The 27,743-nt window shown below is 57.0% G+C and overlaps 1 protein-coding gene across 2 annotated transcripts in view; it reads left to right on the forward strand.

Annotated features, from left to right (window-relative positions):
- The first annotated feature begins 3,419 nt into the window (after window positions 1–3,419).
- Window positions 3,420–27,743, forward strand: part of KCNJ12 (potassium inwardly rectifying channel subfamily J member 12) — a 41,347-nt gene continuing 17,023 nt past the window's right edge. For both annotated transcript variants that reach the window (XM_042915123.1, XM_042915128.1), the window contains exon 1: window positions 3,420–3,693. The gene's annotated coding sequence lies outside the window, so the exon portion shown is untranslated. The remainder of the gene's footprint in view (window positions 3,694–27,743) is intronic.

Below are 27,743 nucleotides of genomic sequence, written 5' to 3' on the forward strand. Positions count from 1 at the left end.
TTTTCACATCTCAACCAATGATCAATTTATGCCTGACGCAAATGCATCGGCGTTGGTATATGAAGACGTGAATATTAAAAGAACTGTCAGTTCTGTGCCTGCTGCCCACCCCGACCAGCAAACCCCAGCCTGGGGGGGTGCCTCCCGCTCTCGCCACCCCCTTCCATGGCTTTGTGGCCTTGGAATCGACCTCACCTCTCTGGGTCTCACTTTCCTCAAATGAAGGAGTGATTCCAGATGGGCCGGGGGGCTCTTTGGCCTCCTGGCTGTGGCTCTGAGGATGCCGAGATGAGCAAATATTAGTTGAACAGCTATTACGTGCCATGCCCCAGGTGGGGAGGGACTGCCCCATTCCTCAGAAAGAAAGCACTTCAGATTGAAGGAAAGCCGGGAACACTCAAAGCGTGTTACCTAAGTTGCTAAAACTCCTACTGTGTGCAGGGCACTGAACTCCCGTTCATCTCATTGGCTTCTCTCACGGCCGTGTGACAGGGGCTTATTTTACAGAGACCTCAGCAAGGGCTGTGTCCACATCTCTATGCAGCCCTGCTTGGCCCCCTTCAACCCTAGAGGGAGGCATGATCCCCACCCCCTACGGGCAGTGCCCTTATAGGGCCATGGGAGGCTCTGCCTACAGACCAGGAAGCCTTGGAGCCAGGTATGTGAGCTGGTTAGAGCAAGAGCCCCGTATGTCCCTGTCCCTCTCTGCCTTGGTCCCTGCATCTGGAACATGGTTGTGTTCACCAAAGGGAGGCTGGTGCCCCAAGTTGCCCAGCAAATGCCTGGGTGTCAGGGTGCTAACAGCCGCTTCTAGGATATGATTAAGAACTGAATTCCATTCCATCAGGTAGGGGGGTGGGATAGGGGAGCCTAAAAGCAGTGGCCTGGGGAGTCAGGCTTTCACCTTTGCCAGATATTCTTTGCCTTGCCGGAAGTCCTGGGGCAAAAGACACCTGCTGTCTCTGTGAAATGGGTCCGATAATGGCTCTGGGGGAGGCCTGGGGCCCAGGGATAAGACCTGGCTTGGTGAGGATCTAGGTGGGGACTCTGTGTAGGGAACATTCTAGGGTTGCAGATACCTTGGGAGTTACCCTTGTCCCAGGAACTGTCAGAATCCTAGGCACAGAGGTGCCCCAAGGTGTTCCTGTCCATTCCCCAGCTATGAGCTTTGGATGGAACTATCTCCCAGCTGACGGGCATCCGGGGTCCTCTGGGGACCCGCGGCGGAGCCTGGGAGGAGTGCCTTGGGGCCGGTTCCACCTGGGGCGGGACTGTGGCCTCCTGGGGCGGGACTGTGGCCTCTCTGTCTTCCGGGAAACTGGGCGGGGGGCGGTGGGGAGCTGAATCAATTCCCTCCTGGGTCGCTTGGAGGGAGAAGGAGGAAAAGTTTCCTGAGAGCTTTTGGTCCTCTGGGAGGCTGGTCTCCGAGGAGGAGGAGAAAACCAGGGCACGGTGTACCAGTTAGGGGCAGAGTGGGGCATTGGGCCGGACTCTCTTGGGGTGGCCCTTCTCTCCACTGCAGCCCTTAGCAGCTGTCAAGGCAAGGGGGCAGGGGCTCTTGTTCTGGGGACAGATCGGGCCCTGAGTCCTGGTACTACCTTCAACAGCCCTGTGACAGACAATGGGCCTCCCTGTGCCTCTGCTCCTTTACTTGTAAAATAGGGTCAGTGAGTGTATTTACCCCGTTGCAGTGACAGCAAAATAATTCCAGCCAGGTCTTTAGCACAGAGCCTCACACGTCTTGAGTGCTCACTCGGTGTTAGCTGTTTCACCCAGCCAGGAGCCGTATCAACTGTTGAGGTATATTTTACACGCATTTAATCCTCACTGCGGCTCCATGAGGCAGGAATGGTTACTCTCCCCACTTGATGACAGGGATAGTGAGGCACGGAGAGATGAAATGACTTGCCTCCACAGCTGGTCAATAGAGTTGGCGCAATCCAAACCCTGGACAGCCTGAGGTCGGTGAGTTCTCTGGGTGGGTTGGGCCAGGTGGTACCTACCAGCTGCCAGCGGCCTGGAGCCTGGGGCTGGGAGCCTGGGGCTGGTGGGGCCTGCAGACCGCTCTGTCTCAGCCGCCAGCAATCTGGGCGGTGGCCAGAGAGCCATCCTCCTTGGTTAGAATCCTGCAGCCAGTCTCCCTGCTGTGCAGACACATAATTATATTTCACATTAAAGGGGAAGCTGGAAGCCAAGGGGGCCAGGAAGCCCTTTGAGGCTTGTGCTCCGGGCACAGACCTGCCTCCTTGGCCCAATTCTGTGGCCCCAAGGCTGAACAAGGGGTCAGACTGGTGATAAAATGGGGTCTTCCTGGGCCAAGGCCCAGTCGGGCAGGTCTGTCTGCCAGGATGAAAGGCCTGGGCCCGGCGGGAGGCTGAGAGATCTGAGGCCCAGACAATAGGCCCCAGGAGGCTGGGAGGGTAGGGCGAGTGGGGACAGGCTGGGAAGAGAGCCTGAGCCTTGCTGGGGTGGCAAGAGAAGAGGGTCACATGGGGGTCAAGTCAGCAGAGAGAGAGAGAGAGAGAGAGAGAGAGAGAGAGAGAGAGGGAGTAGGGGGGAGGAGCACAGAGGAGAAAGAAGGAGATGGGAGAAGCCAAACAGAGCACAAGATGGGGAGGAGAGAGATGCTATTAAAGAGGGGGAAATGATGTATGTATATGAGTGTGCATAGAGTGTATGCCTGGTGTGCAAAAAGAAAGGATTCCATGGGAATGATGTACAAGCTAGGATCTGTGTGCACGTATGCACATGTGCAGATACCCCCCTGCATGCACACGTGTGAGTGTGTATGCACCTGTGCACTTGGAACCATCATGCATGTCAGGACATGCATTTTGCATGCTTGTATGCTGGCACCTGAGCTGTGTACCAGGCTGTGTGGACGCGTGTGTGCAAGATTCCCTTGCCTGTCTGTGCGCTGGCCATGCACCTGTGTGTGCGCGTGTCCCTGGAGGACATGCCTCTGTGTGTGTGTGTGTGTGTGTGTCTGTGTGTGCGCGCGCGCGCCCCATTGCGCAAGTGGCTGGCGGTGTGTGTGTGGGGGGCGGCCCGGGGCTGGGGGCGCTCTGGGCCAGGCTAGGGCCCGGGTGGGCGGGGGCAGCGGCGGCGCGGCGCGGGGCGGGCGTGCTCTCGGCGGAGAGTTAGAGGAGTTGCCGAGCCCGGTTCTGGTGGCAGCGGGGCGCGGAGCTGGGTGCGCGCCGAGCCTCTGCCTCCCGCCGCCTCCTCGCCCTCCATTCCGCTCTCCCCGCCTTCCCCGGGCCTTGCCGCTGCCATCGCCTCCCTGGGAACGGTAGCCGGGGGCGAGGGGCTGGCGCGGCCGGAGCGGGCGGGGAGGCGCGGGGCGCCGGGGCGTAGAGACGAGCGCGCCCGGCCCTGCCCGGGATCAGATAACAGCCGGCGGGGGAGGGGGTGGGCCGGCCGCGCTCCCAGCCGGACGGAGGGACGGACGCCAGCCGCGCCGGCCAGAGCGAGCGCCCCGCGGCCGGGGGCGCCGTCCAGGCGCGCGCCCCCGACCCGTGGCTGAACCGGGGAGATCGGCGCCCCACACTGACGCGCCCCTTGGCATGGAGCGCCCCCGGGGGCTGCCCTGAGGCGGCGGCGGCGATGCAGGCAGCGCGGCGGCTGCCGGGGCCAGGAACGGCCGCCCGGAGCTCGGAGGACGCGGAGCGCGCCGCGCCCGGGGCACTGACCGAGGTAAGTGCGCGGCCGCCCGGCGCTCGGCCCCCCGGGGGCCCGACTCCGGCATCCCGAAGGCCCCCTCCCCGGCCCGGAGCGAGCACGAGGTGGTGCTGCAACAGGGAAGGTGGGGCGGGAGGTTTTTTTCTTCCTCTCGTTTCTGTTTTTTTTCCTCCCTTGGTGAGCCATCGGAGGAAATGCTGACTGCGAGCTTTTCTTCCCCTGCCATGTCTCCGGCTACTGCCACCAGGGAACTTTGCTCCTTGCTAACCTTCGTCCTGGGGGCGCTCCGGGAAACTTTGAGGCGCCCTCGGCCCCCCTCTGGCCAACTCGCACATGGGGGCTCGGGAGGGAGCGTGGGGAGGCACTTTCGCGCCAGGCATCAATCCTATGCGTGACCTTCCCGGAGACCCCGGGATTAAAGTGGGGGTGCAGAGGGGGCGCAGTCTACCAGCGCCCGAAAATGCCTCCAGGCCCTAGATCTGCGGGTCCTCGGAGTCCTTTCTCACTCCCACCTCCCGTGCTCTAATGGAGTAAAAATATTCTGGAAATGGTGTTTTCCGCTAGCCAGCCGGCAACTCCAGCCGCACCTTTTTGCTTTTAGAAGTCGGCCTTGATCTCAGAGGCGATGACCCCTCAGCTGAGAAGCCCCCAGGGTTTCATGGCAGGAGTGGCTCCTAGGTGCTCACCTCTGCTCCCGATGCCCTATGGGGAAGCGGCGTGGGGACCCAGGGGGCTCACTGGAGTGGCACCTGGGGTGGGGAGCTCCTGTGTGTGTGGGGGGGTGCTTCACATGGGAGTTGAGGCCCCAGCGCATGTCTCTGCTGCCGGTCCTGATTGAGTGTGCACTGGTCATGTGAATATTTTAAAACCTGTGTTTAGAATGGGAGGTCACAGGAAAGTGTTTCTTTAGAGATGGTCTTCTGTTCTGGGAGGTTCTCCTGGCCCCTCACCCTGCTGCCCATTTCCTAGGGGGCGTACCCATCTGGGAGTGTTGCACTGCCTGTGATCCGTTCTACTTTATTCTTTGCTCCCTGTGCCCAGGTTGGAGCCCTGGGGTAAAGTGCTGGGGACCTCCTGCCCCCGCCCCCATACCTACCTCCCGGAACCCAGGTTCACAGGCTCTGTCTTCCAGGAGCACGGAGGTGCCCACATGCCGCTGAAATCAGTAGCCACCTCTGGAAGGTAGAACCTACAAGGCGTTAGCCTCCGGCCTTATCCCTGACCCCCTCCCTTAGGTGCCGAGTAAGGCCAGTCCCGCTGCCTCGGCGTGACCCCAGGCTCACTTTCTGCTAGGTTGTTCCTTTGTGGCCCCTCACCAGGGACTTCCTCCCTAGGCTGCTGTCATATGGCCAGAGGGTTAGGGAGGAGGTCCCAGTCTTGGGCCCACTGGAGGCTTATGGTCTTTTTTTTTGTGTGTGAAGTCCCCGCTCCTCTATTCTCAGAAAATCACCCCACTCCTCGTGCTCAGAGCCCAAAGAGAATCTTCAGTAAAGTCTGCCATCAGCTTTCTGGTGGTCCCTTCTCTCCGGCCAGGGGACTGGAGGTTGGCAGCTCTAAGAAGGAGACGTTGGACGGGATCCCTTCAGGTGGGGTCAAGACTCCTTAGGGGCAATAGGGTGCAAGGAGGAGGGACTTGCTTGAGCATTCCTGGGGACAAGAACGGGCGCTCCAGTGTGCCAGATGACAGGGGTCCCCTCTTCTCCACTGGTGCGCTGCTGAATGCATATAGGTAGGGGGTGCTCTGTAAATGCTGGGTGTTGGCGCAGCTCTGGGTTTATTGGCCCGCCCCTGGACCTCTGTCCCCATCATGGCCACCTGCCCCGTTAGGCCCCCGTAGGGCTTCCAGGCTGCTCAGGAAGGGATGTGGTGGAGGCTGCTGCCCGATCCAGGGATGTTCAGTGAGCTGTGCTGTGCTGCGAGAAAGATATGCCCAGAGAGGGACAAGGTCTTGCCCAAAGCCACACAGCGAGTCAGGGGTTTGAGCAGAATCATCTAGCTCTTCCCAGGCCAGGGGGCTGCCCCTGTCAAGCTTCTTGTCCCAGGGCCACAGTGTCCCTCCCCTCAAGTCTTCCTGAAGCAGAACGAGGTAACATTGGTGGCCCTGCAGCAGTGAAATAATAGTGACAACAATGGAGATAGTAATAACAGTAACAATGACAGCAGTTCCCTGCAGTTATGCGGTACTGGGACGGGTTCTGCTTGTGAACAGTTCCCTCTGGTGCCCTGGGCCACAGTTGGCAGCACCGGGCATGGCACCCGGCGGCCTTGGCACACGTCTGGGGCAGAAGCAACTGCGTCGTCACTCCCGGCAACCCCTGCGGCCCTCGCCCAGCCCCAGGCTGAAGGCTGCTGGTGCTCCCTCAGAGCCCACCCGATGGCCACTCTTGGTCTCGCTGCCTCTTGGCTCTGGGCTGGGCCGTCCTTCCGACAGGTGCACCTGGTGTGCGGTGCTGGGCCCCCGCCAGGGCTTTGCTGTGAGTGACACATGGGCACACCTGCCCCTCCCCTGGGGCCTGCAGCTGGAGCCCTGCCATAGGCTGGCACAGAGAAGAGGCTGAGAGGGAGGCAGCTCGTGGGCAGCGGGAGGGTGGAGGCTGGGCCGGCCACTCCAAGGTGTGGTGGGTGTGGGCTCGGGCCCACAGGCTGGCTGTACCAGGGGAATTGGCTGCGTGATAGGAAGACAGCAAAGGCCGAAGATAAAAGAAAGAAAGCCGGCTTGAAACTGGGCCGCAGGCGGGGCAGGGAGGTTGGAGGCTTCAGAGGAGCCTTGGGGGTGGGGTGGGGGCGGGGCTGGACGAGGCAGGCGGATTTTCCAGAGGAGCCGGGCCGCAGGCGGGACTGGAGCCCTCGCCGGGCACTGGCCGAGGGCCCAGCACTCTGCCACCTGATTTAATTTCCTAATGGTCTGCCAGTACCTAGGGTGGCATTAGCTCCATTGTACAGACAGGAGATCTGAGGCCCAAGGAGGCACCGGGAGGGACAGGAACCTGTGTCCCTCTGGTCCAGAGCCCTGGCGCTCTCCCGGGGACGGAGTTGCACCCTCCTCTGTTCCCCAGGCACCCTGCCCGGCTGCGTTTGTGTGCCAGGCTGGCTGCAGGGTGCCTGCTCGGCATCCCAGTGCCCAGGTGGCGGTATCCCTGGGACCTAGGGAAGGCCTGGCGTGCCCTGTAAATGTTTGGTGGGTCTGTGTCTAGGCTGCTTTCTCTGGCCGCAGAGGCCTCGCTGTGATGATGGGAGCTGTGGCGGGCCGTGAGCTCTAGTGGTGGAGACCCTGGCACCCTCAGCCGTGGTCCCGGTGTAGTGCCCGGCATACAGGAGATGCTTAATAAACTGGTGGTGAATGAATGGAGACCCAGCCCCTTCCCTCGAGAATCTCACTGTTTGGGAGGAGGCTTCAGGGCACACAGCCAAGGTGAGCGGGGCTGAGTCACTTCTCCTCGTGGTCTTCAGTTTATCATCTGTGAAGTGGGATCAAAGTCGCAGCTGGGGGGACCCCTGAAAACACCTGGGAGGGGGGGAGTAGAAACGTGAGCTTCCGTGTGTGCTTCTGGGTAGGGGGGATCTGAGCAGAAATGGGGGTGTGGAAAGGGAGCTGCACGAAGGGGGGGAATGTGGCACCAGAGCCTTGAGAATCTGTCCTTCCAGTGCAGCCTGTCCTTGGACATGTGGGGAAACTGAGGCCCAGAGAGGCTAAGTGGTTTGCTGCAGCGGGAGAGGGCCTCAGACACAGGCCTCCTGCTCCTGCTGTGTGTCTTGTACCCCCTCCCCTTCTCCACCCCTTCTCTCCACCCACCCCCACTGATGTTCCGTAGCGCAGGTCTTCCTGCCCAGCTGCTGAAGTGGCAGCTGCAGAGGCAGCATGAGGCTGAGGGGACCTTGGGGACCCCTGGTCCAGCCCCCTAATTGGCCTTCGGCCCTGTAACATCAGACAGAGTTCCATTTACACGGCCAGATAGGAGCGGGGGGCCCTTTCTCAGTGATCCCGGGGAGCAGGTCTACCCCGGCTGTGCATTGATGCTGCCCCAGAGTCAGTGGGAGCAGCCTCCTGGATCCTGCCAGGGACCCGTCCCCCTTCAACCAGCCTGGACTGAGCACTCCCACCACTTGGGCAACTGAAGCCTCCCCCTCCTTCCATCATCTGTGGTCTGGGTCTCTTTGGGGGACTCAGGCTTGGGGAAGGGCCAGGGAACAAAGATAAAGCCTTCAGAGTGGCCATGCTTGCTTGAGCACCTACTGTGTACTTGACACACTCTGGGTGCTTTCGTCTTGGTCTTGGGCTCAGGATCCTCCTGTGTCCTCAACTCAGAATAAAAGCCACACTCCTCACTGTGGTCCACAGGGCCCTGCACAGTCTGGTCTTCAGTACTACCCTCTCTGCCCCCCACTGTCTTCCTCTCCTCAGGCCGCCCTGCCTTTCTCCTTGCTGTGCCTCCAACACCTGAGGCCTGCTCCTGCCCCAGGCCATTTGCACTTGCTGCTCCCTCTGCTTGAAACACTCTTCCCCAGATCCCCACAAAGCCTCCTCCTTCACCACCTTCAGGTCTTGTCAAAGGCCACCTCCTCCATGAAGCCTCTCCTGGATGACACCATGGGCTCCCTTTGCCCACATTCCCTCTCTTGCTTTTTTCGACTCGTCGAATTTAATGCCATCCACCATGTTATGTTTTATTTGCTTATCTTGTTTATTGTCTGTCTCCCCCACTGGGATATAAGTGCCTTAAGTGCAGAGGTTTTGGTCTTATTTGTTCCCAGCTACGTCCCCAGCACCTACAGCAGTACCCTGTGTGTAGTAGATGCTCGATAAACATGTGGGGGCATGAATGGGTTGGTTCCTCCATGTGCGGTGCTTGATAGATAGTGTGCTCAGTAGCAGTGGTAGCCACAGTTATCATCCCACTCTTCAGATCAGAAAACCGAGCTTCGGAGAAGTGACAACACTGTCCCCAAACTGAGGAGCTTGTCGGGGGCAGAGCCAGCTTTCAGACCTCTCCTCTGAGCCCTTGGCCTGCCATCTGTCTGTGAGGGGGAGAGAAGTGGCATTTATTTCAGGCCCCAACTCTGCATTGAGCTCTTTTTGTCTGTGACCTTATCTGCTTCAAGCTCTGAACCTTGCCGTGTTCCTGGCCTTTGGCTTGCTTGCAGCTTAGGGCGTCCCCCATCCCCACCCTGTGAGGGGCAGAAACCACATTCCCATTGCAGATCTAAGCAAACTGAGGTGCAGAGGGTCAGGGCCGCTCGGTCCTCAGCGCTTCTCTTCACGTTTATAAATCTTTGGGCCTTCAGTAGAATGTGTGGAGGCCGGCTGCAGGGGCTGGGGGTGGCAGAGGGGACAGCGTCTCCATTTCTTGCCCAATTAAACACTTTCACACGCCCATCGGCCTTTTGTTTTGTGTCGGTGTGTTTTACCTCCTCTGCACAGTCTCTGTTTTTGAGCACCACACCCAGGTTGAAACATTTTATGTTTCAAGATTGGCCATTACCAACTTCAGCAGCTTTCCAGCTGTAAAAAGAACCTATAAGCCTTCTAGCTGGCAAAGCACAGCCCCTTGGCTCCCCCAGATCACCCCATCGCCTCTGCCAACCTAAGGCTTACGCTCCTTCTGTGGATGTCCAGACAGGTTCCCGAGGGGCTGGGCCTTGGCCAGGGCTGCTCAGCAACCCCAGGTGCCCAGCGGCCATTTAGCCAGATGTGCCCCAGGGCAGGGCACTGTCTCTTGAGGCCCACCCTCCGGGCAGAAAAGGGATCAGGTCATAATGAAAACCAGAGCTATCTCCAGATTGCCTGTGACTGTCATCAGCCTCTGACCTGTGAGTGGGTGTCCTGGAGGAAGGGTGAATATGACATCCCAAGGTGGGAGTGGGCCGGCTGAGGCCAGAGAGGGACAGCCCCAGCCAGAAGTGGTGAAATGTCTCAGAAGCAAGGTGGGGGGTCGTGGTCGAGACTCTCTGCCCCCTAGAGCCTCCTTGCAGCTGTTCTGAGACTTACTTAGGAGAGCTGGGGCGGGGAGGAGGGAGCGTGTGGAGATAGGGAGGTCCTGAGCTGTGTGTGTGTGTGTGTGTGTGTGTGTGTGTGTGTGTGCGCGCGCGCGCGCGCGTGTGTGCGTGTGTGTGTGTGTGTGTGTGTGTGTGTGTGTGTGTGTCATGGAGACTCTGACAGGCTGAGGGCAAGAGAGGTCAGGGAGGGGCTGTGCGGCCCCCACCTCCTGCCCACCTCCCTCTCCTTCCAGCTGCAGCCTGAGCCCCCTGAGCTGGCGGCTGCAGCCCTGCAATTCTCCAGCACTTAAAGCAAAAATAAATCACTGCCAGCAGCTGGCGTTCTGGGTGGTAGCAGCCGCCTGCCTCCTGCCCCCGACCCTATGCCTCTGGGCTCTTGGTTCCGGGCCAAGGCCAGGCCAGGCTTCCACTCGGGCCTGTGGGGGCCTGAGGAGGACTGGGGATGGCCGGGGGGAGCTGGCCCCATCCCTTCACGCCCCATCCCTTCACGGGACTAGAGCTTGGCAAGGCCCAGAGAGTGTGAGGCCTGTCTGGGTCACGTGGAGGGCAGAGGTGGTTGCAGGGCGTGGGGATCTGGGGGCAGGTAGGGAGCTCAAAAGCGGGATTTCCTAGCGGCCTTGACTGTGGCCTCGTGGAAGCAGGGTGTGACAGGACCTGGGAATCCCGGTGCCACCCCATCCTCAGGACCAGCCCCTGGCATCTCTTTTCTCCCAGGCCCCTCCCTTCCCTTCTCGGAGAGGTCTCACCGGTCAAGTATTAGTGTGCAGGCTGTGGGGATGTCAGGATTTCGGCGCCATTCATGCTTTCCACGATTAGCTCTTGAGCGAGTACGGTGAGCTGTGCCCTGTGCCTTGGGATCGCGGCTGATGTCTTGGTGGGTGGAAGAGGATTAAAGAAACAAGCGAACAAACACATAAGGAAGCACAGACTTTGTCATGCCTTTTTTTTTTTCATGAATCATTATCGTTTTTAATTATAAGAGTGTTACATGCTCATGGTAAAGTATTAAACAAGTGTAGGGATAGAAAGTGAATCTCTCCTTCTCAGACTCTGTCTTCCGCCTCACCCCAGCCCAAAGCTTTATGTTCTTGAGGTGACCATTATTAGAGAACTTTCTGGATTGTCTGAGTGCTTACGCAAACATGTGAATGTAGTTATATAAACATGCCAACATCTATAGTTCCCTTTCCCCTTTCTTCCTTTCTTGCTTTCTGTTTTTTTTTTTTTTTTTTCCCCCGTGGGATCATTCCATACGCGCTGTCCCTGCTGGTGCCCCAGGGCTCCAGACCCAGGGACTTCATCCTTTCTCCTTTGATGGGCATTGGCTTGAGGGCTGAGTCACAGAGTCCAGATCATAGAGTCTTAGCTGTGGAGTCTTTGAATATCCAGAGCCACCCAAGCGTACGGGTCATGGATTCTTTGAGATGGGAAGTTGTAACCTCTTTGAGACCGAGATTACAGAGGTGCAGAATTGGCGCATCTTAGCCGTGGGAGAGGTGCCGAATCCTGCACGGGGTACCTCCTTCCTCAGACCTCTCTGGGAGCATGCTCCATCCCCAGAGATTCTGGTTCGGAGGGTCTGGGGTAGAGCCCGGGAACCTGCACTTTTCAATCTTCCGAACCTCGGAGCCCCCAGCCCAGCCCCCTTCGGTCCCCATGCCACCGCGAAGCTCCCTGCCCCGGGCAGATCCCACCCGCTCTGGGCCTTAGTGACCCACAGCTCATGCACCACGGGGAAGGTGCTCGCTGCCATCGTTTACTTCTTCATGGTCTTCAGAGCTGCGGTGGGGGGAAGGGGCTCTGGGGAATCGGTCACCCCTGATTCATCTCTGAGCTTCTCCATCTCAGGTGTCTACCACCTGCTTGGCGAGCCCATCATTCCCATAACCTGGTTTGAGCCTGAATCTGAAAGACACTGCCCGCCTCGGTCCACTGAGGGCCCCTGGTGGAGAGGATCTGCTAGCCTAAGTCCGAGAGGGGTGTGAGTCACCCCCACTGCTCCTGGACCCCAAGTCTCAGTTTCCCCATTTACGAAATGGGTGTGGACACCAGGCCCACATCTGGGCACCCACTTTTTCATCCCTCTTGGCTTTGGCTCTGCGGTCAAGGCAGGGCAGGGCAGGGCAGGGCAGTTTCCTCTCTCTCTCTGCTCCCCCGCCCTCTGCCATTCGGGCCGGAGGCTCAACCGTGCCCATATTCTTGGCCTGCTGAGCTTCAAGCTGTCGGCAGCACCTGCCTGGCTGGGGCGGCCAGGCCCCCTCCTGGGCCCTGGGGAGCCTTCAGGACCACTGGAAGGGGTGCCCCCAGCACACCCTGGGGCAGCTCCGGAATGGTCCAGCCCCTCCCTGGGGGCTGCATAATGAGGAGCCCCTGGCTGCCTTCCTCCTTTCCTCTGTGGACCCTGCCAGCCGCAGCCTCACAGGCACCCCTGGGGCCTGGCCCTCATCCTGCAGCAGATGCCCTAGTTCTGAAGCTCCAGGGCCAGGTGACCAGGCTTTGGGCCCTGTCCCGACCCAGCTACCTTCCTGGTGGTCGCAGGACCAGCCGTGGCTGGGCAGGCTCCAGGGGTCCTCTGGAACAGCGATCCGAGCCAGTGGTATCAGTTTCTTCATCTGTGAAATGGGAACACTAGGGAAAATGGGTTGAATGAACACATACACTTGAAATTGTGTCCGGGTGGTGGAAGGAGCACGGAGGCAGCAGTCCAGGGGGGACAGTCAGCCAGGTCCCAGAAAGGAAAACAGACGCAGGGACAGTGGGGAGCAAACTGCACCCTGTATTAGTTTCCCGTGGCTGCCATAACAAATTACCACAAACAGAGTGGCTTAGAACGACACAGATTTATTATATCCCAATTCTGGGGGCCAGAAGTCTGAAATCAAGAGGTCAGCAAGCTTGCTTCCTGCTGAGGCTCTGAGGGAGAATCATTCCATGCCTCTCTCCCAGCTTCTGTAGCTGCCACCAAAACTTGGTGTTCCTTGCCGTATAGACACATCCCTCCAATCTCTGCCCGTTTCTTCACCCAGCCTTCTTCTGTCTGTGTCTTGTCGTGTCCTGTCTGGTCTTCTCTTTTCTTCTCTTCTAAAGACACTTGTCATTGGACGGAGGGCCCATCCTAATCTAGAATGATCTCATCTCCAGATCCTTGGGTTAATTTTATTTGCAAATACCTTTTATCTAAATAATGTCACTTTCACAGGTTCTGGGTGGATATATCTTTGGCGGGGTGGGGGGGGGGGGCTTTCATTCAACCCACTACACATGGTCAACCTGGATACGCTGTCCTTTCTTTTTTAAGAAACATATTCTATTTTAGCGATGTATTTTGGAGACATACAGCATTGGGGTTACATGCCTGATCTTTGCTACTGTGCCAGCTGCGTGTCCTTGGACAAATTATTCAGCTGTGTGTCTCAGTTTGCTCATTGGCAAAATGGGGATACTAGGGTCCTTTGTCCATTAGGCTGTTGGGAGCAGTCAGATGAAACACGCAGCCCTGGGATGGGGTGTGTGTGACACCTTTTGTTAGTATACCAACCAGTGAAATGGTTTTAAAATCTAGCTGGCATTTCCCATGCGAGGCTGAGTTTCCATTTAGTCAGCCCGCCTCATTCTGATACGCTTCTGTGTCTCCGCCCACCCCTGGGCTGTTCCTGCCCGGACTTAGGTCCCCATGCCTGGGTTGCCCAAGCCAAACGTTCCAGAAATGGCCCTGTGGGGTCAGAGGGCCTGTGCCTCTGTGACGTCGAGAGCTGTCACTGCTGTGCCCTCCTCCGGGTCGTCCCGGCGTCCTCACCTCTCAGCAGAGCCGAGCGAGCCTGCGCCCTCGCACCCACGGCCGCCAGTGTCGCTGGCCACCAAGCCCCTGCCAGTCCTGGCTGTGACGGTGGCCCTTGCATTTCCGTTGCTTCATCTGCCCGTCTCTTGTTCTGGAGTCAGGTGGGGCAGCTCTTTACATCCAGACACCTTCCCATAGCTTTTCTGGCTGCAGCCAGCTCCTGCAAGGACCTTGTTTTCCTGACCTTCATCCTTCCCCCAGGCTCAGGTCACTGGGAGTCAGGGGGCATGCCCCTGCCCTTTCTCATCGCAGTGGGTCTTTGTGACTAACGCCAGGGACAGGAAGCGGCTGCCTCGTCTTGCAGATGCCCAAACGGAGTCTCAGAGAGGCCGCGCGCAGCCCATCGTGTCTCTGAACAGCCCAGTCTGCGCCCGGAGCCCGAGGGGTGGGCTCCTCAGGGGTCTGGGTTTCCCTGAGAGCTCGAAGTTGCCAGAGGGAGGGGGCTGGGTTTTATTCCCGCCGTCGCCCCCGCTTCGGGCCACCACGGATGAGCCGCTGCGATGCCCTGGCCTGATGCCACGTGGCCAGGAGAGCCTGGGTGTCCTCAGCCCCTCCCTTGGCTTCCGGTGGCCGTCAAGACGTTTCGGGGGCTTTAGCAAAATGCATGCCCTGGTGGTGAAATCAGCAGCCCGTGGTGGTACTGGGTGCCTTTATTTCTCAGGAAGTGACGTGACGTTTCGCTGAGACTTGGCACCCAAAAATAATAATGAAAATGACTGTTTACCCAGTGTCTTCTGGTGCCAGGTGCTGTGCTCAGTGCTTTCCCGAACATTATCTCATTTAATTCTCAAAACGTCCTGGCCAGGCGGGGCGTAGGGCTTGAGAGAGGAGCCACTGAGGGACACAGGTGGCCAAAACAGCGTTTGAACCCAGATTGACAGGCCCTATGAGCGGGCCTCAGTTTCTCTCCAAAGGCATGAAAGCCACAGGCCCTTCCGTGTTCTCCCCCGAGGGGGCAGAGATGCCCTGGCCAAGGATCCGGGAAATGCGATGTTGGGCAGGAGCCAGGTCGGCCTGGATTCCAATGGGGCTGTCGCCCTCTGCTAGCTGTGTGTCTTGAGGCAAGCAGCTTCACCTCTCTGAGCCTCACTCCCTTATTCTGAGAAATGGGGCTAAGTCTACACCCCGTTTAAACTGCGATCGTGTGTGCCAAGTGTTAGCACTATTACAGAGCTCTAGACGATGGAGGGCTCCCAGAGTTCTGTCCATTTTGCAGGGGGAGAAATTGAAGCCCCGAGAGGGAGGGACCGGCAGAGCTGATGCCCACATTGAATGACCTGCTGTCCTCTGTCCCCTGAGACCTCGGCCACCGAACACGGCGTCCATCCAATCTCCCTCATTCTTACCCCCACAGGACTAGAGCAGAAAGGTCATCGCTTGAGCACCTACTGTGTGTTGGGAGGCTCATGCAGGGGAAAGATTTAGGTCGAGGTCTTGCTAAAGCTCTCAGGGTCGGGGTTCCTCCCCTTCATCCATTTCTCACGTCTGTTTATTGGTCCCACGTCCCTGGACCCCCAACCCCACCCACAGCTGAGTTCTGTGGGTCTGTGGATATGGGGTGGGGGCACAGCACGCTGCCTGTAGACCTGGCCACGAATGTTATTTGATGCCCCGGGATGTGATGGCAGACGCTCTGGTGCCTGTGCAGACAGAGGAGCCGTTGATCACTTCTTCCTTCACTCACTGATTCCTTTAATTATGGACTTAAATTAACCCATGGCCTGAGGAGAAGTTTCTGCAGAGGACGGTGGGAATGGCAGAGCAGAGAAGGCACCCTCAGGAGGTGTCTCTACATCAGTGCCTCCCAGGGTGAGTTTCCAGCCAGTGGAGACCTTAGAGAGTCCTTCAGAGCCATCCCTGGGGCCCTGGGCAGGGCCTGGGGCAGAGAGGTTTCTTGCCACCTGCCTCTTGGGCACACTCTGACCCTCCTAGACACCAGGGAGAAAGACGTAAGGGACACGAACCCCTGAGTCTGTTGCCTGGGGTGGCCAGTTAGCCCCACCTCACTCCAGGTGCTGCTTCTCAGCTTACACTGCTGATCCCAGGCCTGTCCCCTTCCTGCCTGTTCCAGAACCTTTTCCCTCAGTTCTGGGGCCCTGCCCTTCACTTCAAGGTCCTGGACCCTTAACTGACAGTGTGGCCTCCTCTTTCACTGAGAAAATCAAAGAAGAGGACTTCTACTTCCTCCCACCACAGCCACCCATGTCCTGGCACCTGTGCCCCTCAGCGTGCCTTCTTCTCTTTCCTGCGGATGGAATGATCTCCTGCCTTGCCCACTGGACCCCCATCCCTCGCACCTACCCAAGATCATCACTGTGGTGAGTCTCCCTCTCTCTGCTAGACACTTCTCTACACTCTGCACCTGTTTCTTCCAAAGGTGGGCATTAAGGGCTCACCGTAGGCCAGCACTTTCTGCAAGTACCAGGACTCTCCAGGGAACAAAACAAAGCCCTGACAGCACCCATTCATTGTCAAAACTCCCAGCAAACTAGGACTAGAGGGGAACTTTCCTGCCTTGATAAAGACTATCTACAAAAAACCCTATAGCTAACATTGTATTTAATGACGGGAAACTTTAAGCTTTCCCACTTAGATCAGGTACAAGGCAAGGATGTCCCCTCTCACCACTCTTTCTTAGCATTATACTGGAAGTCCTTGCTAATGCAATTAGGCGAGAAAAGGAAATAAAAGATATACAAACTGGGAAGAAAGATAAAAGTGTCGTTGTTCACAGATGACATGCTTGTCTATGTAGGAACGTCTGAAAGAATTGACAGAAAACAAATAAGCCCTGGAGCAAATAAGCAATTTTAGCAATGTTGCAGGATACAAGGTTAATATACAAAAGTCAATTGCTTTCTTATATACCAGCAACGAACAAGTGGAATTTGAGATTAAAAACAATACCGTTGATATTAGCACTCCCTGGAATGAAGTGCTTAGGTTCAAGTCTAACAAGGTATATGCAAGATCTTTAAGAGGGAAACTCCAACACTCTGATGAAGGAAATCAAAGAAGAACTAAATAAATGGAGAGATATTCCATGTTTATGGATAGGAAGACTCAATATTGCCGAGATGTTAGTTCTTCCCTGTCTGATCTATGGACTCAATGGAATCCCGATCAAAATACGAGTTAATTTATGAATATCAACAAACTGATTAAAGTCATATGGAGAGGCAAAAGACTCAGATGAGCCCAACATACTATTGGAGAAGAACAAAGTCGGAGGACTGACACCACGTGACTTCAAGACTCGCTATAAAGCTACAGGTATCAAGACAGTGTGGTATTGACACAGGAATAGACAAATGGATCAAAGGAATGGAGTGGAGAACCCAGAAATGGACCCCTATAAGTATTGTCAACCAGCTCTGACAATGGAGCAAAGATAGTCTTTTCAACAAAAGGGGCTGGAAGAGCTGGACATTCATAAGAAAAAAAAAAAACCTAGACATAGACGTTGCACCCTTCATAAAAGTTAACTCATATTGGATCATAGATCTAAATGTAAAATGCAGAAGTATTAAACTCCTGGCAGATAACATAGAAGAAAACCTAGATGACTTGGATCTGGTGATGCCTTTTTAGCCACACCAAGGACACGATCCGTGAATGAAATGATTGACAAGCCGGACTTCATTAAAATTAAGAACTTCTGCTCCGGGAAAGGCAGTATTAAGACAATTAGAAGACAAGCCATGGACTTGGGGAAAATATTTGCAAAAGACACATTTGATAAAAGGCTGTTATCCAAAATATACAAAGAAGTCTTACAACTCAACAATAGGAAGCAAGCAACCTAATTGGAAAATGGGTCAAAGACCTGAATGGACGTGTCAGCAAAGAAGATACACGGATGGCAGGTAACATAGGAAAAGAGACTCCACATTATATGTCATCGGGGAAATGCAAATTAAAACAACGAGATGCCACTGCACACCTATTAGAATGGCCCGCATCCAGGATACTGTTGACACCAAATGTAGGCGAGGACACAGAGCAAGAGGAATTGTAATTGCTGGTGGGAATGCAAAATGGTGCAGCCTTATTGGAAGATGTTTGGTTCTTAAAAACTGAACATCCTATTACCGTATGATCCAGGAGTCATACTTCTTGGTATTTACCTAACGAAGTCGAGAACTTACATCCACACAGAAACTGCACGCAGATGTTTATAGCAGCTTTAGTCACGATTGCCCAAACTTGGAAGCAACCAAGATGTTCTTCAATAGGTGAATGGATAAATGGTGCATCCAGACAATGGAACGTTATTCAGCAAAAAGAGAGAGAGAGAGAGAGATCAAGCCATGAAAAGACACGGAGGACTTTAAGTGCAGATTTACTAAGTGAAAGAAGACAGTCTGGAAAAGCTATATGCTGTAGGATTCCAACTATGTAACATTCTGGAAAAGGCAAAACCATGGAGACAATAAAAAGGTCAGTGGTTGCCGGGCGTGGAGAAGGGGAGATGAATAGGTAGAGCACAGAGGATTTTTAGACAGTGAGACTATTCTGTATGATGCCATAATGATGGATACAAGTCATTACACATTTGTCCAAAACCATAGAAAGTACAACGCCAGAGGTTAGCCTTAAGGTAAACTGTGGACTTTGGGTGATTATGATGTGTCAGTTTAAGTTCACCAATTGTAACAAATGTACCACTTTAGTGAGTGATGTTGACAGTGGGGGAGGCTGTGCATGTGTAGACTCGGGGTATATGAGAAATCTCTGTACTTCCTCTCAATTTTGGTGTAAACCTAGAACACCTCTACAAAATAGTCTTGCAAAACGAGTAGTCTTGGATGCCAACCCCCTGCCCTCACATGTCAAGGGGCAACTGAGCATAGATTTCTGAATAAGTGACCGTAGAATACACGGGAGGGAAGGGGACATCTGATCGGAGACCTTCATGGAGTCAGGGAGGAGCCAGGAGCATATCGGAGGGAAGCGGCCCGGGGAGAGGCCAAAGGTAGGTGGTGTTCCCCCATCGGGGTCAGGGACTGGTGTGGAGAACAGAACGTCATGGCTGGAGCAGCGTGAGTAAGGAGGGGGCCTTGCAGGTGGCCCGGAGGCCAGGCAGTGCTCTGCTATTGTTTCCTTCTTTCTTGCAACAGCAAGCGTTTCTTTCCCACTCTCTGGGCCGTGGCCGTGGCCCCGCTGAGTGGGTGTGAGGAGTTAGCCTTGCATCTGTCAGGCTTTAGTTGGGTTCAAATCCCTTTCATGTGACTCCTCAAAAAAAATATTTTTTGAGGCGAAATTCACATGACATAAAATTAACCATTGAGAGCGAGCCATTCTGTGGCATCTAATACATTCACAATGGTGTGCAAATGTACCTCTCATCCTGTTCCAAAACGTTTTCATCGCAAGACAAAACCCTGTACGCATTAAATAATCACCCCCACCCTCCAACCCGCACTCTCCGTGCCCCCATCCCCTGGCAGCCACTGCTTTCTGCATCTGTGTTTACCGATTCTGGACATTCATATACGTGGAATCATCCAACTTGTGGCCTTTTGTGTCTGGCTGCTTTCGCTTGGCAGAGTGTTTCTGAGGCTCATCCAGACTTCAGTGTGGCTCAGTACTTGATGGTTTTTAGGGCTGAATGATAGTCCATGGGTGAATGTACCACATTTTGGTCATCCTTGGGCAGTTGATGGGTGTCGGGGCAGTTTCCGCCTTTGGCTGTTGTGAGTCGTGCTGCTGGGAACAGTCATGGACATGGTCATGTGTGAACACTGGTTTTCACTTCTCTTGGGTCCATACTTAGGAGTGAACTGCTGGGTCATATGGCAACCCTGCGTTTAAGTTTCTGAGGATATATTATCTTCCGCCACTAAAAGCACGCTCTCTTGACCGCCCCCTCCCCTTTGGCTTCTGCTCATTTCTCTGCTCCCTGTAACTACAGAACTCCTCACTGCGTGTGTCCCCAGTCGCTTTCCCCAATTTCTCCTCTTGGCCTTTGCCCCTGATCTTTGTACCTATGGTGGCAGTACAAACTGCTCAGGTCCAGGTCACCTGGGCCCCCCTTGGTCACCTCCAGAGTTCGTCTGGCTCACCGTCAGCACCATCTGGGCCCAGGGCCCTGGCTCCCCCTGGGAAGGTCTGCGTGGCTCGACACCCGCCCCAGTGCCTTGAGGTGCGCTCACTGGGGTGCCCTCTCCTCCCCGCCAACCCCGGGCCTCAGCCGTGTCCTCAGCCAGCTCTCGGTCTCATCTCTCATCCAGGCCTGCCCTCTACTTCCAGGCTCAGCCCCCTCCCTGCCCAGCAGCATCTCCCCTGCGAGCTCTTACCTTCCCCTGATCCTCTGCCCCCTCCCCGGGTGGCAGGCGACCTCCCACGACTCCCAGCAGGGCTTGAGGTGGCCAGCGGGTTGGGGGAACTGAGCCACGGCTTGGCCTTCTGGCAGGACTGCTTCCTGGCTCCGCCGCTGTGGCCTGGACTCCTCATCTGAACGGTGGATGCAGGCATCCTGCTGTCCATCTCCTAGGACTGTCCTTACGGTGAAGCAAGACAATCAGTGGAGGGTGCCCGGTGTGTGGCCTGCATGGGGGTGGGGTGGGCTTTCTGAAGTGGCTTCCTATCCTGTCTTTCTTCCTGAGCTGCAGCAACTTCTACGGGAAGCGGTCCAGGCATGCCACAGAGCTTTGCTGACCCTCAGTTTCCCCGTGTGTAAAATGGGAATAATAAGCTACCCACTAGAGGTCCTAGCAGGGCTCTGTGTCTAGGAGTTCCCACAAGTTCGGCACACAGTAGGCGCTCAACCTGTGCCTGCTTGGGGGTCACGGACGAGTGTGCTCAGCAGTGCCCAGCCTGGCAGGCAGGGCTCCTCAGGGAAGGGGGGCCCTGCCTGCTACAGTGGGGATGGAAAGGCAGGAAGGGGACAGATGCCACCTCCTGATAGGACCCCCCCCCCACCCCTCCCTCCCGAGACTGCAGCTGCTTGAGGCGGAGGCACAGACCCAGCTGATCCCCCACCCCCTCATCAGCCTGTCAGCACCGAGGATCCGGCAGGAGCCCCCCACCGGGGCTGTGCCTGGCGGCTGGATTTGGAGGGCGTCCAAGCCACCTGGCTCCCCTTGGCCTGGGGATGCTGGTACTGTTGCGAGTGGAGGGTTTCATGGTCCCCTGCCCTCCTCTCTGTTTCCCGTCCTCACAACCCAGGAGTCCAGGCACATGGGGTCAGTGTGAAGCAGCCGTGTTCACAGGGCCAGGCCCGTGGTGATGAGTCCCGTTTGGGGACAGTGTAGACGGACGTGGACTGTAGAGACAGGTGGAAAGCCATTGGAGATGGCGGTGCGTGGCTCCGTGTGTGTGGTGGTCGTGCAGGGGCCTGACCGTGGAGAGGGCGTGCGCCTGAGTTCTGTGAGCGGGTGGGAGAGATGTGTGTGTCCTGGCCAGTGAAGTGGATGTGGCCCGACGGCACAGGTGGGGAGGGTGGCGCGGGCAGGCGAGGGGAGTATACATGGGTTGGTCCCCCCGCCTCCCCTTTCCCTGACCCTCGGTACCTTCTGCCCCTCTTGCCCAGCCCACCGCTCTCTGGGGAGGGGCTGAGGCTGCTTCTAGGCCGGGGCTGGATTTGTAAGTCATTATTGTGTCCCTTGACATCACTCTAACACCCCGTTCCCTGCACCGCGGTGCCCGTGTCTCCCCAGTTCCCAGGTTCTCCGGCTCACCTGTCACCTGCCCTCCACCCGCAGCCAGAGGGAAAGTGCAGGCTCCTGGGTCTCTGGAAAGGACGTTTACTGGAGGCCTCTGCTGCTTCAGAGTTTTATGGGTGCTTTCACAAGATAACTGTGGAAATGCTGTCCTCTTGGTATCCCCAGTTACAAAGGAGGATGTGAGGCGCAGAGAGGTTTGAGGGATTTTCTGGGCCCCCAGGTGCTCCTCTGAGCCCGGGTCCAGGGGTCTGGCTCTGGCTGACGGAGCAGCCCTCCGAAGCCCAGCTTCAGGGTCCCACACAGTCTGTCCTTATGTCACTGGCTGTTCCAGGGGCTGGCCCCGCCCCCTGCTGCCCTTCCCTGTGCAGCATCTTGCCCTTGTGCAAGGCCTCGGGTGTTTTTGCTTTCTTGCTCACAGGGCCAGCACTCTCTGCAGGCCATCGATCTGGTGTTGGGGGCCTCTAAGGTCCTTCTGGGGGCCTGGGGCCCCTGTCTGAGCTGAGCTGCCGCCACCACTAGGCGGAGGCCTAAGCAGAGGGAGGCCAGGGGATCCCAGGCTATGAGGGCCCCTCCACACTTTTCTTCAACAACTGATTGCCGAGTGCCCGGTCTGTGCCAGGCGCCAGGCTGGTCTCAGTGTCCCCACTTTACAGATGAGGCCCCAGAGGCCTGGAATGCACAGCTCAACCCCCCAAGTGTGAAGCCAGCCCCTGTGCCCCTCCTCCTCTTCTGTCCTGCCCCCACACTGAGGGCCCTTCTTTGGCAGAAGGATCCTTCTTCAAGCTGGGGCTGGGGCACTGAGGGCGCTAATGGTCACCAGTGCGGGCCTCTCTTGCTGCCCCACGGGCTGGAGCAGAGAGAGGAGTCCAGATCTGGGCTGTGACTCACATGAAGTCTCCAGTGTTCTCAGGCCACCTCCCCAAGCCTCAGTTTCTCCCCTGTAAAATTACAATATCTACCTCGTAGGACTCTTGTATAGCTTAAACAAGGAAATCTTTGTCCTTGGGGACAAGGTGCGGTATATAGTGCATTCTTAGTAAACATAAAAGCTTAAATTGTAGATTGTTGTTGTTCTGAACGCAGACACGGAGCCCTTGTACTGTGCCCGGCCCCGTGCTGGGTGACCAGAAGGTCGGCTTGAGGCAGGGGTGGTAGGGGTGCCTGGTGTGGTCAGGGCTGTGACAGAGAAAAACCCAGGGGGCTGCAGAGGGTTAGGGGCGGCTCCAAACCCAGCCTGGGAGCCTGAAGAAGAAGCCAGAGGTCAGCCAGGAGGTGGACACCCTGTGGGTTAGGGGGACAGCCTGGGCAAAGGCATGTAGGGGTACGACCTGCTGGGAGTTCAGTGTGGCCAGAGATAAACTGTCAGATAAACTGTCAATTCATTTTCTCTCCAAAAACTCTTTCCTGGCCCTGCTGGGGTCATAGAAAAGGGGTGCCTGAAAGTGCTTGAGGACCCCCGGAGCTGGCAGGCCTGGACAGAGGCCACGAACACACAGTGTGGTCAGCGCTGGGATCCGTGGGCCTCTTCCCTCTGTATCCCCGGGGCCTGGCACACAAATGCACCTGCTGCTGATCATGTTGACATGTTAATAATATTTCTCTATGCCAGGCACGGTTCTTTTTTTATGAACTCATTCATCGTCACAGCAATCACGTCGTCTCACGCCTATGTTACAGATGGGAAAACCGAGGCCCAGAGTGCTTGAACACGGTTGGTGCTCAGGCAAGGATTGTGGACTGGTCCAGGGAGAGGAGAAGGGTGTTCTGGTTTTGGCTTAGGCAGGGTGAGTCGGGCTCTCCTGGCTGGGTCCCCCCAACCCCCCACCCTGTCCCGTTGTGTGGTCCAGGTACAGCCTGCCCTTCTCTGGGCCCTGAGCCCCTGCAGCCAGTCTGGGACACCTTCTGCTCCCCAGCTGGGCCACAGTCCTCTTGTCCCTGGGTCCCTGCCAGGTCTGGCATGGCGGCCTCTCAGGGTCTCTAGAAGGCAGGTACTGGCTGGGGGTTGCTCAGAGGTGCCTGCCACCCTGACCTTGGCGTTGAAATGCGAGTGGGGGGCTGGTTGGCTCTCAAGTGCTTGCTGAGGTCGGAGATCAGTGCTGTACACGCCTGGACGTAGTTTGTTCCCACAGTCTCATAGGGAAGGAGTGACATCCTCAGCTGACAGGCAGGGAAACGGAGGCTCAGAGTGGGGAAGCCAGGTGCCCGAGGTACATAACCAGGGAGTCACAGAGTCAGACTTTGAACCCAGAGCTGGCCCACTGCAAAGCTCGTGCAGTCTGTATTCAAGCAGGTGCGGTATCTCGGGCTTTGCAAATAACGTGAATGCACAGTGGCCACTTGCTGGGTGACCACTGCATACCGGCCTCATGCTGGCTACCAAGTTCTCACATGTCCACCCCAGCCCTCGGAGGCACTGTCAGTTCCCATCTTATAGATGAGGACACTGAGGCTCAAAGTGGGGGCAGTCTGTCTGGCAGGATTTGGGATTCTAGCCAACTCCGCTCCCAGGGGTCTCAGGAAGATTCAGGGGTTATGGGAGCTCTGGGTTATCCAGAGCTCCCCAGCCCGATGTTGGTGAGGCCTGACCCATCCCACTGTGTGAGGGTCCCTTCTCTGTGAGGGCGATGACAAGAGGGTAGCGCTGTGATTTGAGTGCCCTTCACGCTTGTCATTGTGTTGACAGCTGGAGCTATACCAGAGCCACCCACCCTGTGCCTCCACTTGGCTTCTGGGAGGCGGGGCTGGGCACTGAGGTAGGGCCACCCCCTGGCAGGTGAGGGGACCCTGCATGGCTGTGGCTTCAGGTAGCAGTGGAGACTGGCTTCCCCGAGCCATTCTCCTTCTCCTGGGGCTGCTCCCTGGGCACATCAGTGGGGTCTCCCGGGGCAAGGATTAGAGCACATTATCAGTCAAGGTCACCTGCCTGGCTTCCATTCCTGGCTATGTGTCCCTGAGCAAGTCATTGTACTTCTCTGAGCCTTGGTGTCCTTATCTGTAAGACAGGATACCTACGACCTCATAACGCTGCCCTGGGGCTCCGGGAGGCCAGATGCTGGGATGTAAAGGTACAGGCTCTGGGGCTGCCTGCGGTTTACTTCCCAGCTCTGCCTCTTACAGGCAGTGTGGTTCAGGTTAGTGACTTCACCTCTCTGAACCTTCGTTCTTCATCTGTTAAATGAGGATAATGGCAGAATCTTTCCGGTGGGGCCTTGTCAGGACACTGTGAGGCAGTCAAGGTAAAGCCCCTGTCAATGTGAGCCGAGGTCCCGTGCCACAGGCTCTCAGCATGGGCCCACCGTGAAAGAGTGAAAGAAATCTGGACTTCTCCTGTCTGAGAGCCAGAGTTCCCTTCCCAGAGGCCACCCATGTGGGGCTTTCAGCTCCCGGCTGCCTGCGGGAGCAGATCACCAGCGGTTTCATCCCGTGCACTCGTCTGATGAAATATAAATAGCATGCAATGTTTTCGAGCGAGGCCAGGAAAGCGTCTGTGGGTCGTCCCTCCCGGCCTAGGCAGTGAGGCCGATGAGCTGGCCGTGGGGATGAGAAGGAGATAGGAGCTCGTGAATAAATCATCGCAGGATCTGGGCTAATGGCCCGGCTGTGGGGCGGTGCACGCAATTTGTGCGTTAATTGTCCAGAGAGGGTGACTTCTGTGTGGGCACGGCCCAGGGTCCCCTGGTTTGCAAAGTGCCTCGTGTCTGGGGTGCCCTCTTCTGGGGTGCAGCGAATCTGGGAGAGGGCTCTCCCGGGGTATTTGGCAGTCGGGGTCTATGGCACCCACCTCGTCCCTTCTTGCTTTCCTCCTAGGTGAGCTCCAGGACTCTAAAGGGATCTTACACAGGGGATGCTCAGAAAAATGGGCCTGATATGGGTCCTTGGACCCATGTCTTGGCTCCTGGCAGCCGGCAGCCAGGGCGGGGACTGGGCCTCAGAACCAGTGGGGGTAGGAGATCTGTGAGCAGAAGCTGGGGGCTGGGGGCTGAGCCTCTCCCCATCCCGGCCCTCCACCTCCTTTTCTTTTCCCAGCCTCTTTGTGTTCAGTGGTTTGGTTTTTTTTTTTTTTCCTTTGAACCAAGGCTGTCCCAGCTTAGCCAGCTCCTGCCCCGTTGCCAAGGTGACCAGACCATCTCTGCCATCCTATGGCCACTGCCAGGGTTGGGCGAGGGACTACAGTGCATGCACATGCACCCAGACTGAGCACACATGCATGTGTGTGCCGCGCCTTGTAAAGCTTAAACGTATACCTACGTGTGTGCAAGGGCAGACACGTAGAGACCTACCCCATGGTGTCCAGCCCCAGCACAAATGTAGGCACAGATCTGTCCTCGTGAAGGCACAGGTCTGTGTCTGTGTGCACACATCGCAGATTGCACAGGCACCCATGTGTTCCTGCCGAAGAGCAGGAGCGCACATAGCCCCAGCCGTACGTGTACCCCCGAGTGTGAGACACCGGCTCTCGGGGCTGCCCGCTTCATACCTCCCACTTCGCTTCTGACCACACCCTAACTGTCTGCACAAGCGCCTCCTCTGGTCACCGGAGCTGCCTGCACGTGTGGCCGGGGGATGAACATGTCCTCCCTGCACCGCCCCCACGCTCACCCCCACCCGGGGCCCTGTACCCATCAGTGGAGTGGACGTCAGGCCCCCGCAACCCCCGCCTCCCCCAGCACCACTCGCCCCTTGCCCCTTGGGGGGATAACCGAGGCTCGAGTTCTGGGCACCAGCGGGCCGGAGCCTACGTGCCCTTGTCAGTGACTTGCTGCCATCCTTCCCCTGTTTCTGTCTCCCACTCCCAGGATCACCTCCCAAATAAACTTCCTGCTCCCGCATCCTTCACTCAGGTCTTTCCTGGGGAAATGCAAAGTGGGGCCAGGTGTCTACACTTCCCTGACACTCCTAGAAAAACATGCACCCATACCTCAGGCTGTAGGTCCATGCAAGGATGTGCCCACACATGAGCACCTATTGTGTGCTGGCCCCTGATCTGGGCACTTTGCATAAACTAACTCCACTAATTCCCTAAACAGCAGTACCAGGCAGGCAACATAATTGGCCCGCGTAACCGATGTGGAAATTGAGGCAAGGGTTAATCCTGTAATTGTGTCTTAAAGGCGGAGGCAGGGCAAGCTGGAGCAGGCAAGGGCTGGGACCAAGTGTGGGAAGAATCCCCGGGCCCCTAACATCTTTCTCCTGCCGGCAGATGCTGGTGTGAGAATGGGGTCAGGAAGCAGCCTCATTCGTCCTCTGAGCTCTGGCCATTCACCCCAGCCACTAACACACACGAACTCTCCAGGCCTCCAGGCCTCCAGGCCTCGCCTGAGGAGGAGACGGCCCTCCGGGCGCTGACTGGCTTGTAGCTTTGAGGTGCTCGATTCCCTCTCTGAGCCTGTTTCTTCCTCTTGGGGGAGGACATCAGGCAGCGTCTCGTAGGGTTGTTCAGAGGAATATAGAAGAGGTGGTAAATGAAAGCTTCAGGCATGAGAAAGCTTTTCCTGGGGTTCTCAGTGGCTGCCCCACCTGCTCTTGGGGCAGAGACCTGCTGGTCACACCCCCAGGCCCTTGCCCCGCCAGCCCTGGGCTGTCAGCGGTGCCCCCGCCCCCGCCCATCCCCCCCCCCCCCCCCCCCCCCGCGCTGTCCTGCCCCAGCATCAGTTAGCTTTCAGGAAGAGGCAGGCAGCCGCGCACAGGGAGGCTCACTGCAGGACGTGGTCCTGAGACATCTGGAGAGACTGGGTTCTCCTGGAGACATTAGGGCCAGGCTGGCATAGTCATGTCCACGGTCTCTCTTCCCATGGCCCTGGAAGTCTTGGATTCCCATCCCCTCTGCTGTGGACCAGCTGTGTGGCTCTGGGCAAGGTGCTCACCCTCTCTGAGCCCGTCTCTGGCCTTTATCAAGAGGAACGATGCTGTGAACTGAAGCAGCATATGTCACGGTGTTGGGTGTGCCTGGTGCACGGTTGGTGCGCGGTTCCGGTTTGCTGGGGTTGGAGAAGCGTGTGCGGTGGGGGGAGTCGGGGTGAGACAGCTGTGAGGTCACAGGATCACTGCCCTCTGGCTGTGGGTCCCTTCCCACCCTGAGCTTCAGCTCATTGTGACATTGGGCCAAGAAGATCCTCTCCCTCACCCAGGACTAGACGAAGCAATGCCTGGAAGACAGTGCTGTCAATACTCATCCCTGTGTTCCAGAGAATTCCTCAGGCTCATGTTCCTGGCCTGGGCCCCAGGACTCCTGAGTGACTTTGGGACCAGGCCAGGGGGCATCATAGGTGGGTCACAGGCCGAGGCCCCGCCCATGCCCGCTCGGACCTCATCTTGCCCGCCTCCCTCTTGCCAACTCTCTTCCTTCAGATAGCAACTCCTTCTTGCCTTTGGCCTGCGCGTTTGCCCTCCCTGCTTGAGCCCTGTGTCCTCTTGCAAGCCCTGGCTTCCCCCCAGGCAGCCGGACCGCACCTCCCCCCGTGGTCGTACAGCCTCCGGTGCAGTGTGAGTCTTCTCCATTCATTCACTTCCTTCTGAAGTGTCTGTCTCTTCCCCTACCTGTTAGAAACACCAAGGGGCACGGGCTT

The sequence above is a fragment of the Panthera leo genome, chromosome E1, assembly GCF_018350215.1.
Source record: "Panthera leo isolate Ple1 chromosome E1, P.leo_Ple1_pat1.1, whole genome shotgun sequence".
NCBI lineage: Eukaryota > Metazoa > Chordata > Mammalia > Carnivora > Felidae > Panthera > Panthera leo.